Source organism: Monopterus albus, unplaced genomic scaffold, assembly GCF_001952655.1.
Source record: "Monopterus albus unplaced genomic scaffold, M_albus_1.0 scaffold24.1, whole genome shotgun sequence".
NCBI lineage: Eukaryota > Metazoa > Chordata > Actinopteri > Synbranchiformes > Synbranchidae > Monopterus > Monopterus albus.
This window is the reverse complement of record NW_018127904.1, coordinates 1,456,275-1,471,936: the sequence shown is the minus strand read 5'-3', so window position 1 is coordinate 1,471,936 and position 15,662 is coordinate 1,456,275. Positions and strand designations below refer to the sequence as shown.

The window sequence follows — 15,662 nt, the reverse complement described above, 5'->3', positions numbered from 1 at the left end:
ATGACACAATAGACACAGGAAGGAACGTCCACTTCAGTCCAAAACAGTCCAATGAAAGACTTCATACTGCACAGAAGATAACAAATGAATTTCAGAATGAAAGCTGATCTGGCCTTTCATCCCAGCCATAGCACGCTGATAAAATAGGAAATGAAAATGTCTGCAGTCATAAATCATACTGGAGGCATGTGATTATGTTCTATTACTTGATCACATTACAACTCCAGTGATAAATACCATCTAAACAACAATAATACCTCTGCTTCTTGTATGTGCAGTAGTGCTGAGTACAATGTAATGTGATTATCTGTCAGTGACATTTACAGTTACACCTATGTACGTAAGTGAGGTCCTGTTGTTCCTACTGTCCGCTAGGGCTGCTGCTTTAACGTTGATTAGTTGAATCATTGGTCGAGAGACCCATCAGTCGACTGAGACTCTTTGAGTTGAACCTTTGTTCTTATTTTATTTTTTGTCACCCAGTGTACATTACAAAAAAGCCCCAACCACCGTTATTTTGTCATCTTCTCCTCATTGTGGTGTGCCAAGCAACAATTTGCTCAACACTTTACCCTGTGGCCGGGGGGAATACCCCCTTCAACAGTGACACTGTGCGATGCATGAATGTATAAGGTCCGATGCCACAATGTAGCAAACTGCTGCCCAGGATGAGAAGAAAAAGGCAACAAAATCCACTAGGACAAGCCACAAGGTCCGATTTGTACTTTATTAGAAGTGTCTTCAAACATTGTGGTCTCCTTTTACAAGAGGAAAGACTTTAACTGTGGCAATGAAGTGGTTTTGCATATGTGTGTCTTATTTTTTCCTCATCTCCATTAAAGTTTAACACACAGCCGTTTACCATCTGTTTCTGTGACATGCATTCATTTGAACAGGACTAGGAAGCTAACAAAATGCACTTTCAATGAGAAATTATAAATAAAAGGAATCATAAACAAGGCAATATTCTTTAGCAATGCAAGCTGGCAGGCATCAAGTGTAACAATGTGCCGGTGGTTAACTGATGAGAGAAGCTCAAACTTGTTGGTAAACTATAACCATGTCAGAATAAAAAATAGCTCCTAAGAGCATTACCTCAACAGAAATACAAGTGTGCTGCCTGTTTTATTATTCTGACAAATCCATATGGCGGCCTGACATTATATATCAGCAATTTAAATCTTGCAGCTGTCGTTATTGATTTCTCAATGCTCAGAAATATGACAATCAATCAATAGTGAGATGTTGCTACCAGCAACACTTACTGGTGATCAATATACACACACACACACACACACACACACACACACACACCAAAGAATGAACAGTAGAATATTCACACTGAACAGCCGAATCTGAGTTGACTGATAAAATACAGCCCTAATGTTACTTCTTTGAACCATCTGCAATGAACAATGAGAAACCCCTAATTTACCACATTCTAGAAGTGAAACAGCACTACAGTATAATTCATGGGTCAGTTGGGTGGGTTGGTCAAATAGTCTGATGGTCCTTACACCAATCAGAGATTTGTCTAAACTGAATTAACCCAATTTCTAGCTTTACCCCTTAAGCCCTTAAGCGCCTAAATGCCTTGGAATCTCAAAAAAGATGCAACATTCAAGAGACCCCACTGTGTGGACAATGTCCCACTGCTCCTCTTTTCAAACACTGGCAGCACTCCCACTGTGTCCCACTCTTTCTTGCTAGATTAAGACGTAGCTCAGGCCGATTCCTATGCACTTCACTAAGGCTCACACAATTATTGTGAAGCAGGAAAAGCAGGATTTGTGTCAGAGAAGAATTTCTGTATTGTTACTATCCACAAAGATTTGTTGTTGTTTTTCCTCAAGGAGGACAAACAAATCCTGAAGAAGTTTCTCAGCCTTACATATTTAATATATCCTGCAACATCACATTAGACTTCAAGTCATTTCTTCCATTAAGAGATGTAATTCAGTGTTCACAGTGACTTGACAAGGCAAAATAACTGTATTATGTATTATGATAATAGTATAAAGAATGTTTTTCCTGTTCTGCTGACACTGTGTGAAAGTCTCATTATACCTAATGCCGTCATGACCTCAGTCTTGGTCCTGTCTCCACCTCATCATTTCCCTCTTATGTAAGATCCAGCCCCTGTCTTTATTCTGCCTTTCCCACTCTTACCACCTGCTCACACTCACCTGCCTTCCATTAGTGTAATCAACAGCTCTGTATAAAACCTAGCTCTAAACATACACTGACCAGACTGTCATCAATGAACTTCTCCCTCTCCAACATTCATTCTCTCTTCTCATCGAGGTTCTGCCCTGTTTTATCTCTGGCTCTGCTTTTCCTGTGCTCAAACCGCTGCACTGAATTGTGTTATGGATGTTTGCTCTCTGGACCTCTGGTCATTACCTCATTAGTTTCCTGTTTGCCTTATTTGAATATGGACTCTAGTTGCTCCCCGATTCTGATTATTAGTAAACTCCTATTCTGGCTGTTTGCCCACCCTGCCTGTAAATCTCTGTACTGTTTCTGTTTCTGTTTCTGTGACCAAGACACAGCCTAGTCTCTAGTCTAGCCTGTGTGTATGCTCAGTAGTCATTTTCACCTGTGTGCTTTGTTTCTAACTCTTTTTGCTGCCATTGTCTGTGTTCCTTATTTCTAGTGTAGTTGTGTTTTTACCACGTGAGCCTTACTATTTATACTGTGGTATTTACCCCAGTGCCACGCCTCACCCGGTAATGCCCAATCTTGCATGATCGGGGTCAGGCCTCATTAGTACATGATGAGGGACCACCTGGAAAAACCAGGTGCAGTGGCTACACCCAGCTGCTGGGGTTGCAAGGGCTATGTTCTAGTTTCAAGCATGGATAGAAGAGAAGGGTTGCATCAATATGGGAAACCTGTGCTAAATCACATATGTGGGTAGCAGTAATCTGTTGTGGTGACCCCCACATAATGGGCAGCAGCCGAAAGAGGACCAACAACAACAACAAGAACCCTGGCCAGCCCTGTTATACACTCCTGGGCCAGTCAAAATACTTCCTCCTGTTATCCAGTTCACCTGCTCTCTTCTTTTATTAGTATAGGTCTTGTTTCCTTGGAACTATTCTCTTGACCCAAGTCTGAATCTGGGTTATCAATTTCCTTAACCAACAAAAACATTACATAAACACTATTCTTTAGCAGGAACTTGAGTATTTTAGACAAGGACAAAAAACAGCCTTTAACAAAAGTGATGGACCTCACATATGGGAATGCTAATTTCACGTCACTCTTCCAGTCGGCTTGCACCCACAGTGGAGAAAAGGTTCCACATGAAAAGATATTAACAGCTTTGTGGGTTAGGCAACTGGAGATTTGAGACAGGGTGGACACCCCCTGGCTTTTGCCATTAAAATAAAGTGCTATTGTATGGTTTAAAATATTGTATGCTCATAGAATATCAGAACTGAAAACTGAGATCGAATGGTCATGATTGGCCTTGGAAATAATAGTTGACAAAAGACGCTAAATGCTTTGTAGCCCATTTTATTCAATATGAGTTCATTAGTAATGAAGGCAACAACAATGGCATAACCCAAAATGATTTCCAGCTAAATCATTTTAGAAAAGGTGTTGGGATCAGAACAGAGTCTGAAAGAAAGTGCTGACTGGCAGAAAAAAAGAAGACAAAACAAATAGATGAATAAATAAAAATGTGAAAGCAGTGATGGCAGAATAACAGGGTGAACATTAAGGATGCTGTCTTGAAATGAAAAAAGTTGTGAAGATGGACGGAAGATTTCAGTCTTGACACAGAAGTTCACTGGTTCCTGGTTGGAAATGCAACTAATTGATCAACTCAAATTGTCAATATATAGCCTATAATTATCCCTGCACTGACAGATTTTTGACCACTTTCCCATATTCTGTCTCTTTTAGCTCTGTTTTTGGTCTCTGCCACCCTCTGTGGGAAATATCGGTCTCATTCTAGCTGCTAAATGCCCGACCATTTATCAGCCACAGTAGCTGCTGTGTCTGCCTGCTGCTGAACAAGTAGCGGGTTTATCAGAGCTGTTTCTGCTGAAAACAACTGCTTCATATGGAAATGACAGCGGCTAATGTGGTATGACTGAACCAAAACAGTAAAGTTTCAGGCCATAAAACCAAAACAATGAGCTGAAAAACACTAAAATGCTCCGTAAAGCTGAGGGGAAGTACAGAGTTATGTGATAAGTCTCTGTGAACGAGACCCAGTTCAGTTTACACACCCTTATATTTTCCACTGTTAATTTAAAAATAGCAATTATTGCCACTTTATCTTAATGAATTAAAAATCTGGGTATCAGAAATTCTAAAACAATGTCATGTAAGCTGTTTTAATTGTGCGTTAGGACCTTCAGAGAGAAAACTGCTTGTAAAAACGTATCTAAAGCTGATAATGCTGAGACAAAAAGAGGCAATAATTCAGTCGTCTAAATGAATGTATTGAGATTTCCCAGAACTTAATAATTACTTGTGACAGTTTCCTTCACATTCAGCTTCACTAAAGGTTTTTATCCCTTCAGACATTAATTTGCATTCATCAAAACTTAACACCCCACCCCCCTCCATCAGCCTAATTTTAAAAAACCATATCTGACAACATGTAAGCACGTCATTGTTCCCTAATCACATTGATCCTACAGAATGAACAAAGCTACCACTGCACAGTGCTGCTAACCATCTCACCACAGCGTGTAGGGTTCAGGTGCCTGCTGCAGTTTTCCCGTTCCAGCCCTCGGTGGGGGAGAACTAATCACGCTTGTTTCTCTTCACACACCAGTTTTTGCTATGGCATCGAGGCAGGCAGGCACACACAGTTCTAAGGGAAGCCACAGCCTTCCTGTTGACGTTTGTCTGCCCCTTGCTGCCGACACTCACTCAGCTGGTTAGCAAAAGATGTATCTAAATAAACACCGCACGTTGTTTCTTCATCCCTTACAGTACAAAGTTACCTGATGAGGTCCATTTGTATGCAGGGAAATTTCAGGTATAATAATATCTTGTACTGGAAATAGTTCCATGTCACCTGATGGGCTTCATTACAATTTATTCAGCAGACTTCAGTGACTCAGGCCAAGGAAGTCATTCATGTTTTATACTGCGTGAGAGATGGCTTGTAGCAGCGCAGTGTTTACTCTGATTCAGACATTCTCCGTCATTATCACAGGAGCATTTACAGAGGGTGTTAGGATTTTCACGACATGTCAGCACAAAGATATGCGGATTATAACACCACCATTAAATAAATAAAAAAATCATATTGACACAAAGACACATACAGCAATCCTGGAATGCCCAAAGCAGGGAGTTGCATGCTGTTACAGAAATAAAATGATTTTTAGTTCTCAGGTGTAATCATCACAAATTAATTTTCCGTCAGTGCTAAAGTGCCACAGGGTGCCCAGCTGACACAAAAGAAATTTTCTCCTATCATGCTCATTAAGTCAATGAAATGAGTATTTTAAAGTGCTCCATTTTCCTTTTGCTTTGGCATAATGCAGTGACAATACAGCAATTGAGCCCCTTAGTATGACACCAAATATACATTGACATATTTTAAATTAAATATGGATTTAGGTAGTAGTGAGCTCATAAACGGTAATAAGTCTGAATTGCACAGAGAGAATAAAGTATGACCATCTGATACAACTTCCACAACAATGAAACATAGATCCACAGAAAGAATCTGGTCCAGATTAAATCTCACTGCAATCTCAATGAAATAAGGGAGAGCTGCTAAAGAACCTCTGATGACAAGAGTAACCCCTGTATAACAAATACTGACACCAAACCACATATTCATGGTAATAGACAACACTTCAGTCCAAGTCAGATATTTGTCAAGTAATACATACTTACTGGGAGGCCAGGGATGGCACTGGCCTCCCCTAGAATCTGATTGGCCACCCCTGGTGCCGCCCCTGCCAGAGTCAAAGTGTGTTGCTTGTCAGTATTAATGAATTAAAAATGAAAAACTCTGACAAATTGTTGCCTTAAATACAGCCAACATTTTTCTGGTTCTTTATAACTGATATTAGTCTGATTATTTTTATATCCTGCATGCAGTGTGATATTTGTATTCATTTATCTGTTTGTGTTGTTGCAGAGTATTTGGCATGATTCGCCTTTTTACAAACTGGGGGACCACTGTGTGCCAGCGATGCCCCTGGCTGGTAGTAAATGAGGAGCGCAGCCAAAGTTAGCTATAGAAAATGCTAAATATGTCTTGTTTTTACACAAAATAAACTATTTGATTCCTAATGTATGGTTTATTATTTCATAGATCTAGGGGTTTAATTTACATGCATTTCACATGTGCCACCCCTCTCTGAGTCTGTGCCCCAGCCTGGCCACCCCATTCAAAATCTTCTAGACCAAATCCTGCATCTTTTAAGACATAACAATTCCAAGCTTTGCATTATCTTTTTTTATTGTAAGATATAGTTTTTCCATTAAAAACTGAACACATCACACAAAAAATGACACCTTCTCCCTGTGAAGAATCCAGAATGTATGTAAATACTTTTGATTTTGGAAATTTAACTGCTGGATACAGATGTCTCCAACCTAATGGAAAGGTCTATTCTTTGTGTATATCTCCTGCATTTTTCAAATTTCCATACTACATGTGTAAACTACAGTTTGGATCCATATTTACTTCCAAACAAGTAGCGATGCTACAAATCATGCAGCAATACATTTTTGAGTGAAGGTGGGTTTTAAAAATGGTTACTGCACACACACACACACACACACACACACACACACACACACACACACACACACACATCTATTATATATAGCATAGTATCAATAAGACCAGCCAACAGCCGTCTGATAGAAGAAATATTTACACAGCAGCTAAATATGAATAAATACCTTTAAATAGACAAATTCATGTGATGGACAAGAAACATTAGACACAATCCTGTGTAAAAGTCATTTCTGCTAATCATGCAAAATGTAGCAAACAGTCAATCAGCTGCAATAACAACGGCCAGCAACCACTTCCCATAACACTGAGCCACAAGCGTCAGAGCAAATAAATACATAAATAAATAATAAAATGACAGATGACTCAAAATGAATTTGCAGAGTCATATGTGCCGCTGTCCCATCCTGCGCACATCAAACACCTGCCTGCTCCTCCACACCACTACTTCACTAACTTCATGAAACACATAGTCAGCACTGTCACTGACTGGCACACAGCGAGCCTACAGGACTCACACACACAAACACACATCTACAGACACGCTCATGCACAGCCAGCTGGCGTGCCTGCTCTTCTCCTCGTGCACACACTGATGTACCTCCTCTGCCTTTCTCTCTCTGACACACCTCGGTGCTAAGAGCTGCTGACAGGTAGATACTAGCCCATGCTGCAGTGGTGCAGTGTGAGTGTACGCTGAGAGCTGCTCCTCGTGGCCGCTTCTGTTGCTTTATGTTGAGTTGTGCAGACTGTTCTTTAGGGCTCATCCTTTATTCTGCCAACCACAAGGTACTACACTGTAGCTGAGAGGCTGAGCACGCTTGCCATAGGTGTAGGTCCCAGCAGGGTTAAACTGGATCAATACTGCACGTACATCACTCAACATTATGCAAGCCCTCACTGTCTGCCTTCCTGCTTGTCTTGCTGTCTGTCTCTCATCGTCCCTCTCGCTTCCCGTCTCACTTCTCCCTCCGGCTCCCTCTGGAGAGCGAGCTTTGCTTGTTCACACACACATGAATGCACTACCTCTTCCTTTCCCCTCCCCCGTCTGCAGGGAAGTTCCTACCAGAGAGTGAAAACACGTAGAGAAACTAGCAGGAGGTGAGTGAAGATTCATGCCCTGAGAAGGAGAAACACTGGCGAGCCCGGTCAGTAAGCACCATATTTCAAAACACCCCTGTCAGTCACAGCTACTGTCACTGAGATGTCCTCGCTCACCAAACAGCAGCACAACAAAGCTTCTGGAAACAGTGAAACACACACTTCCTTTCTCAGACACATGCATGTGGTTTAGAATGAGTTTATTTAAAGCTGCGTGTTTGCTTTTAAATCGTGGTGCCTCCGATTGGACGTCATGTTTCATGTCATTCTTCATTTGTCTATTTAAGATGATTTATTCAGTTTTAGCTGCTGGGTAAATAGAACTTTGGTTTGCAGGCTGGCGGCAGGTCTTAACTGTACTGAACTGCACATAATGTGTGTGTGTGTGTGTGTGTGTGGTAAACATTTTTAAAGCTCACCTCTACTTGAAAATGTGCTTTACTTAAATGTATTATTTTTACTTTATTTTTGATAGTCTGTGAAAATCCTACTTGTTTGTGCATCTTAACTGGATTTTGTCTTTTTCTTCCTATTTGTGTTTTTATTTTTATTTTTGTTTATTTGTGTTTTAATGCTGCCCTGTTGGTCATGTCTTTCTTGAAACAACAAATTTTCTAAAACCTTTTACATCAAAACTTTTACCTTGTTAAATTAAAGAAAACTGAAATGAACTAAAATTAAGTTAGCAGTGCTTGAACTTTAACCAAACATTCATTAAAATATTTAAATTGTACAAGTACAAATAATTATAATTATGAAAATTATATCAATATTTATTTTAGAGATGACACAAATTAGCTGGAAATTAGTTCAACAAATTTAATAACTGATAAAATGTCTTTTTTAAAGCAAAAGATTTTGCTATTTTTTGAGTCTCAAATATAAAAAAAATCTGTTTTGTATTTATGTATACATTGAGTATTTTGAGGAATTTGTTTGTTGGTGAAACCAAACATTCTGAAAACACCAGCTTGAGCTCTGGGAACTTGAGATTAGCATTTTTCTGCCTTTTTAGATACCAAACAATTAAATTAATGAAGAAAACAATTGGCAGAAGAACTGAAAATGAAAAAAATTGTTAGCAGCGTTCTCGTATGTTTTATCTAAATTCCTCGGCACTTTTAATGAATATACATTCTGTTGATTATGAATAGTAAATGTGAAAAAGAATAGAAATCAATCATAAATTAACAATTATTTATTTAAACTGAATGAAGACATGTGTATAAAAATAACCAGTAAAAAGCATATGAATTAAAATCAGTGAGATAAGGAGATAAAGAGGTGAAATAAATTGCAGATGAACAGCAATTTGACACTAGCGAGTGAAGAGTACTAAAGAAAATAAAGCATGTCAAAGTCGATAAGGCATGATGAGATTAACAAGGCGGTGGGATTATCTATAAGAGGACGGACCTGTGCAAGTTAGGGCACAGTGCAAACGGTTTTAAAGTTCAGATTCCATCGACAGGCAATTCTGAGCAGAAGACAAACTACATTATATTTGTTGTCTGCAGACGATGAGCACGGAGGGGGCTATAAGTGAGGGTGGAAAATAATTAACCGCCATGACTGTTTTCTCACTGTTTTTATCTGTTGTGGACATCCAGCTCCACAGTGGGTGGAGTCAAGCAGATAAGTGCCTCCAAAATATTCATTACATTATAGCGCTCCTCTAGAAATCTTTGATCATCCTGTGTCATGTGACCCACAAGTGGCTGAAGTAGCATTATCCCTGTCAGACTTTAATCCTGTGGCAAAAATGGCTCCAAATCCTGACCTGTTCTATGAATTGAGCCAGGAGGCTTGAGAGGATATGGACTGGAGATGGTTAGGGTTCAGAGCTGCGTATGCATGTGTGTGTGTTTTAATGGGAGAAGCTGGTGATTTGGATAAGGAGAGCTGTAACTGTAGCATGGAGGATGGCCATGTGTTGTGTGGGACTGTATCATGCAGACTAATTCAATTATTGGAGATGCTCACAGAGGTGTCAATATGTGATAAATACTTGAGTAAATATCCTGTGTACACATCGATATCTCAGGTTAGGAGTCTGAACTCCACAGCACAGGGGAGCGGGTGGAAATGGCTGTTGTGTGGGCAGCATTTAAAGCAAGAGAAGGTGAGAGAGAATTATTGGTGAATGTGGAAAAGCCTGAAGTAAAGCGTTGTTGTTGGTGCCTCTTATGTATGTGACTAGAAGGCACTCGGCAGAGCCTTAACGTCTGCCAAGCAGGAGCAATTCTTCAACTTGCAAAAGCTGCAGCCTTTGTAATGGTTTACATTTGTTTACTGTTTGTCTTCCAGGTTTGATTTTCTGACAAAATACTACAGTGTGAATGTAACAGCACACAAACACAGAAGTTATATTTAAAAAAAAAAGAAAAAGTCAGCATGGAAAACTCAATTTTTAATCAATACCAAAATCTATGCATCAAACCTCTCCCAAATCTATTTTGTAATTTTGCTGAAGGACAACCATAAGTTAAAAAATAACCTTTGAATGTTCGCTGTGCTCAGTACCACCTGAGGCTCAGCATCAAAAGGTTAATAACAATAAGGGCTATACAGGATATTCAAGGGTTCAATTTAACAACCATTTCCAGTCCTACTCTGGCTTACAACTCTCCTCTGCAAAGAAACACCAAAACAAATCTGAAAGCATTTAGGCTGCTTGCTTTCATCATTCCTGGCAGAAAACACACGAGGCTGGTTCCTCTCTTTAACAAACATTCTGTCTGAGTTGAAGGGGGTATTAGGCATGAGGGCTGATCTAAAAACCTGGCCGTTCATTTTTTAAGACAACCACAACAACTGCCCTGAAAAGCACTGAGTCAGTATAAAGGCCTGGCAGATCTGAGCAAGCCACAAACACAAAACAGTAACAATATCATTTGTCATAGTCGGACCTCGTCACAGGGACGGTTAACGTCTGCAGTAGGCTGCATCTTAAAAAGACACGTAAATAATGGAAAAGCGGATGAGAGCTGTGATATGTCTGTTGGTACTTCTGTTGTTTGTACTGATCAAATCAGAGCCCATATGTGTGTGTCTGTGTGGACTTGAGTTGTAAATCATGTGCTCCAGCTTTAATCATATGTGGTGATAGGGTGGAAGCAGAGATACCATTAATGTTAGTGCCAGAGGTGGGGGAGCATCTATCAAAGAGTGCCACAATTACACTTGACAGGAGGAAGAACAAACACAAATCCTGTTAAATCAGACTTTTCTAAAGTGCAGTAGACTGGATGTATCATCTTTAATGCACCACATCTACACCACTGTCTCTTTGACATCAAACTAACCTCTGAAGCTCGTCATTCTATATCTCTGTAATTTATTCTCCTGCAACGCCAAGGGACCGGAAACCGGGCTGCCTGGAGTCACTCCTCACACCACTTAAAACAAAACCATCTTAGCAACCATCTCTGAAATGAACTGTTCCCGCTGGGGGAATGGCAGGAACACAGAGGCACTGTACACACAGACGCAATAACATGGACACACAGACGTCTGCTGATGACAAAGAATTCCAATACCACAACTCTACTAAGAATAAACTGCCTGTCTCTGTTACACCATCTGATAGGTCAGCTCACATTCAGCTTACAGTACATAACATACAGTTGTACGCCATTTACACCCACTCATGCTACCACATAGCCGGGTTCATTCTGCACTCTGTGCCACACTGTACCAGGGGGCAGTGACATTATGAGCTGGTGTATGTGGTACACATGACACTAAACATGCCCATGGGTGGAGGAGGATGGAGGGATGGCAGGGCACCAAATGCTGCAGTGAAGTGGGGCTGGAGCGAAGAGGTGAACTGCAAACGCATGACAAGACACACATGCGCATCAGCATCAAATATTTAGCAACCTGACAAGCTGAAGATGTGTGAGTGTGTGTGTTTGGCTTTAGGTTTTTCTTTCTTTTTTTTAATAAGATGATGCTATCTGCTATAGGTGCACCCTTCAATTTTAATCTGATTTGTGTCAGTGTATGCTTCATTTCATCCGACAGTAACAACAAATATCAAGAGTTCTACTCTAAACACACGGCCAAGCTGGTATTCTAGCAACTTGCACATACAGTTTTGTCTGTCTTGTATGTGTTGTTTTACGCAGACTGACATAGTGCTCCTCATGTGCTGTGCTACAGCAGTAGCTACTACATTCAGGGGGACCCCTCCCCCCAAGTACAGACTGTTTAGTGAGAAACACACAGACCTAAGAGTTCACAATAAAATATTTTGCTACTCAAGGGAAATATTAGCCATGGGTCAGCAACACAACAACTTTTTACAAGCTGTTTTTTCACATTTTGCTCTTGGCTTTATGTGAGAAGCTCTGCAGTGCCAATTTAAAAATACTCCGCTTGTCTCACTGCAACCTGATGTTTGGCACAATAAAATCAAAAGGACTCCACTAGAACCACCCCCAACCCCCTGGCCACCCCCCAATTGAAACTTTCGATTCTTCTCTTTCTGTTTCTTTCCATTGCTCTCTCACAACCTCCCTCGCTCACATACATGCGTTGTCTTTCTCTCACATTGACTGGGTATTGGCATGTGCTGGGTCACTTGGCAGAGAGGCAGATGGAGCCATCCTACTCTCTAGCACCTGCCTGGCCTAAATTACTCGACTCATCTCCGGGCTCAGCAAATTATAGTCAGGATCAAGCACAGCTGTGCAAAACAACAGGCTTTATAGCACATCGCAACTGCCAAATACAAAACACTATTTCTGCTGAAGCTAAAGGAACAATACAGCTCAGTTCTGCAAAAGACAAGAGAGGTGCCAGTGGTGAAGGTGATAAAATAATTTTGTGAACTAATAGAGGAACATTTAATCAGGACATTTAAAAAAAAAATGACAAAAACACAATGTTAAAAAGAGTAATTATTTTCCACTTAACAGGAAGAAACAAAATTATCCAGATGAATGCTACTCTGTCTGTACAGGAAATAGAAGACTACAGCTAGCAGCTGGTTAGCTTAGCATAAAAGCCTAGAAACAGAGGGCAACAACTAGCATGGCTCCGTCAAAGGTAATTAACTCATTATATCTTGTTTATTCATCAATTGCAGGACCATTTCTTGGTGCTAATAACAGTTAAGTAGTGAGTTTTAGAGGTGCTGCTACTTTACAGATTTTGTAACCTTTGTGCAGAGTCAGGTTAGCTTTTTCACTTTTTATACTAAGCTAAGCTAACCATCATGTTGGTTGGAGCTTCATATTTAATGGACACACACTCACCGGCCATTTTATTAGGTACACCTGTACAACTGTGTGTAGTTCAGTGCAGCACTTCTGTGTTTAGGAAGTTAAAAAAGTTTAGCGTTTTTGGTGAAACTGTCATAAATGTACATATTCAATTGTATGTTTATTACTGAGGTTGTAGTTAAAAGTGGTGTTGTAATGGACTACATTATATTCAGAGGTGTTCCTGATATTCTGACCTTCTCATGTATGTACGTAACTGGGAAGGACAAAAATATAGAGACACCGAAATATAATGTAGTCCAGTACAACACCATCTTTATAGTAACAATTTAATTTTATGGCTCTGAAAATGCATAACACATAGAAACACACCCAAATAAACACTTTAGTGATGACCAACAGCATTCAGATTTACTGACACACACACAGAGCTGACCAGGAGAACAGACGCTTTCGACTGAGGATGGAGTTTAATGTGAATTCCTCCTGTCTAATCTGCAAGGAGACATTTTCTGGCATTATGATATGAGGGAAAAAGGCACATTTCTCTGCTTTATCATTAATCTGGCCAGCAACCCCTCCGAGTAATTTGAGTTAAAAAGCCTCTGCTTTAGATGGTTTAAGCTGTGTCTGTCATGTTAAGTATACATTTATTCTGCTAATTATGGGCTGGGAGATTTATTTCTGAAGTTTCTTTCTGAAGTTAACATCAAATGAGTATTTGAGAGGCTAGATACACTATAAATCAGGGTACAAACCCAATGAGGAAATGAAATCAGATGATAGGTCCAGAGAAGCTGAGACAGAGGTTTGATGGGTCTCACAAATGCAGCCAGAAACCCCCTGTTGGTGAGCAAACCTGTCACAGTCTGGTGAGTGAGGGGTAAAGCACTTCAAGCCACCAGCAGCCTTTAATATTCTGCTAAGGAGCCTCAGTGAAATAGGGGAGAAATGCTGCCCTCTGTCAGCAGTGCTCATTTCTCCTCACACAGGAGCAGACGCTCATTCAGAGGAAACTGTAAGAATGCATGTGGGACACGCACGTCTTTGACTCAGAGGTCCTCTCCGTGTCTTCTTCTTCCTCCATCAGAAACAGTGTCAAACTGAGGAAACACAATGGTTAGACTGTTCCAGGTTTATGTCAAAGGCCCAGTTGTGTGCGAACCTTACTGTAAATGACTTGTTCACATATGGAAAAGGATGGAAATAATGGCTCCGAGTGGGTTTATGAATAAGGAAGGTCACAAAAGGGTTGCGACAGTGACACAGAGGGACACCACACTCAGCAGTTTTCCCTGCCGCACTTCTGGAAAGAAAGTCAGCACTTGAAATGTTTCACTGAAGCAATAGCTTTACAAAGGCATTTTTATTAAGACACCTTACTAGGTTATGTATTCACTGTCATATAAAATCAGCACTCTCATTGCACCACCCATAGTGTGAGCCATCAACATACAGTTGGACTGTGGGACCTGCAACTATAAGTGGTAGACAGTCTCCACTCTCCTGGGAATGAGTGGAAATTACATGTTCCCCCAACTGACAATAATTCATAATATACTTAAGTTGTAATCAAAGGATTCTGACAGTGATACCAAAAGATATTATAATGATTATTTGTGGGGTGTTGCATGCAAGAAACGGTTTTATTTTTATTTTATTTATTGTTTATTTTATTTTTTGCAGCCTTTATTATGTTCCGTACACTGGAACGCTAGAGGTTCATTTTCTGAAAGCCTTCATCCTTTGAACTCTACTTCTGTAACTTAGCAAAACACTCCAAACCGGTTCCCATGGCAATGCAGACAACCTAACCTGGAACAGTTGGACCTGAATAAAGTGTGACCTGTAAGTACACATGGACAAGCACATTCACGAGCACAGTGGCAGGGTTTTGCTCCCACATCAAGATGCCATGTCAGACAATGTAACTTTCAACTTTTGCTGCTTCACAGAAAACTGACATCACACGTGAAAAAACACTGCTGCAGTTAGACGGGAGAAATCATGTGTAAAAACAGACCATGCATATGATTCCTTTATTACACCATATCTGAATGTTACTAGAAACAGGGTGCATTTAGAAACTTTTCATCTGGAGCCAGACTGGAGCACAGTTTTAAAGAAAGGAATTACACTTGTAAAATGAGTAAATATCTATTAGAACTCACAGTTAAAGCTCTGGTCCCATGCAATAACAAACTGTACATCACTTATAGTTGTTTCTGTTTAGTGTAATAAATAAATGTCAAAACGATAAATGTTAAGTCCAAATGCCCACAGTCATGGACAGATTATGACATATAAAAGACCAGCCACCCCTCCTACATAGGTACATGGTGCCCACCTCATTTGTAGTCATTCTGTGATCTCTCTGTGGACAATTTTGTCTCTTTGTGGTTATTTTGCATCTCTTTTTTCAGTTTTTGATTGACTTTCCAATAAGAAATGTCACCATCATACAGATGTTTGGATCAGGGGTCCTGGGCCTGCACCCAGTAGCCCTGTTCAGTATCCATTTAGAACCATCTATGAGTGGGCACCAAGGGGGGCCCGTCACCTGCAGCCCTCTGTACACCATCCCTGCTGAGAAATTGAGAAAC

The 15,662-nt window shown here is 40.3% G+C and overlaps 1 protein-coding gene across 4 annotated transcripts in view; it reads right to left on the bottom strand.

The window, feature by feature from the left end:
* Nucleotides 1–15,662, bottom strand: part of igf2bp2a (insulin-like growth factor 2 mRNA binding protein 2a) — a 49,179-nt gene that overhangs the window by 26,219 nt on the left and 7,298 nt on the right. The window contains exon 1 of one of the 4 annotated variants that reach the window (XM_020594711.1): nt 7,332–7,349. The exons of the other annotated variants lie outside the window; for them this stretch is intronic. The gene's annotated coding sequence lies outside the window, so the exon portion shown is untranslated. Of the gene's footprint in view, nt 1–7,331; nt 7,350–15,662 lie in introns of those variants that run through there. 4 annotated transcript variants of the gene reach the window in all.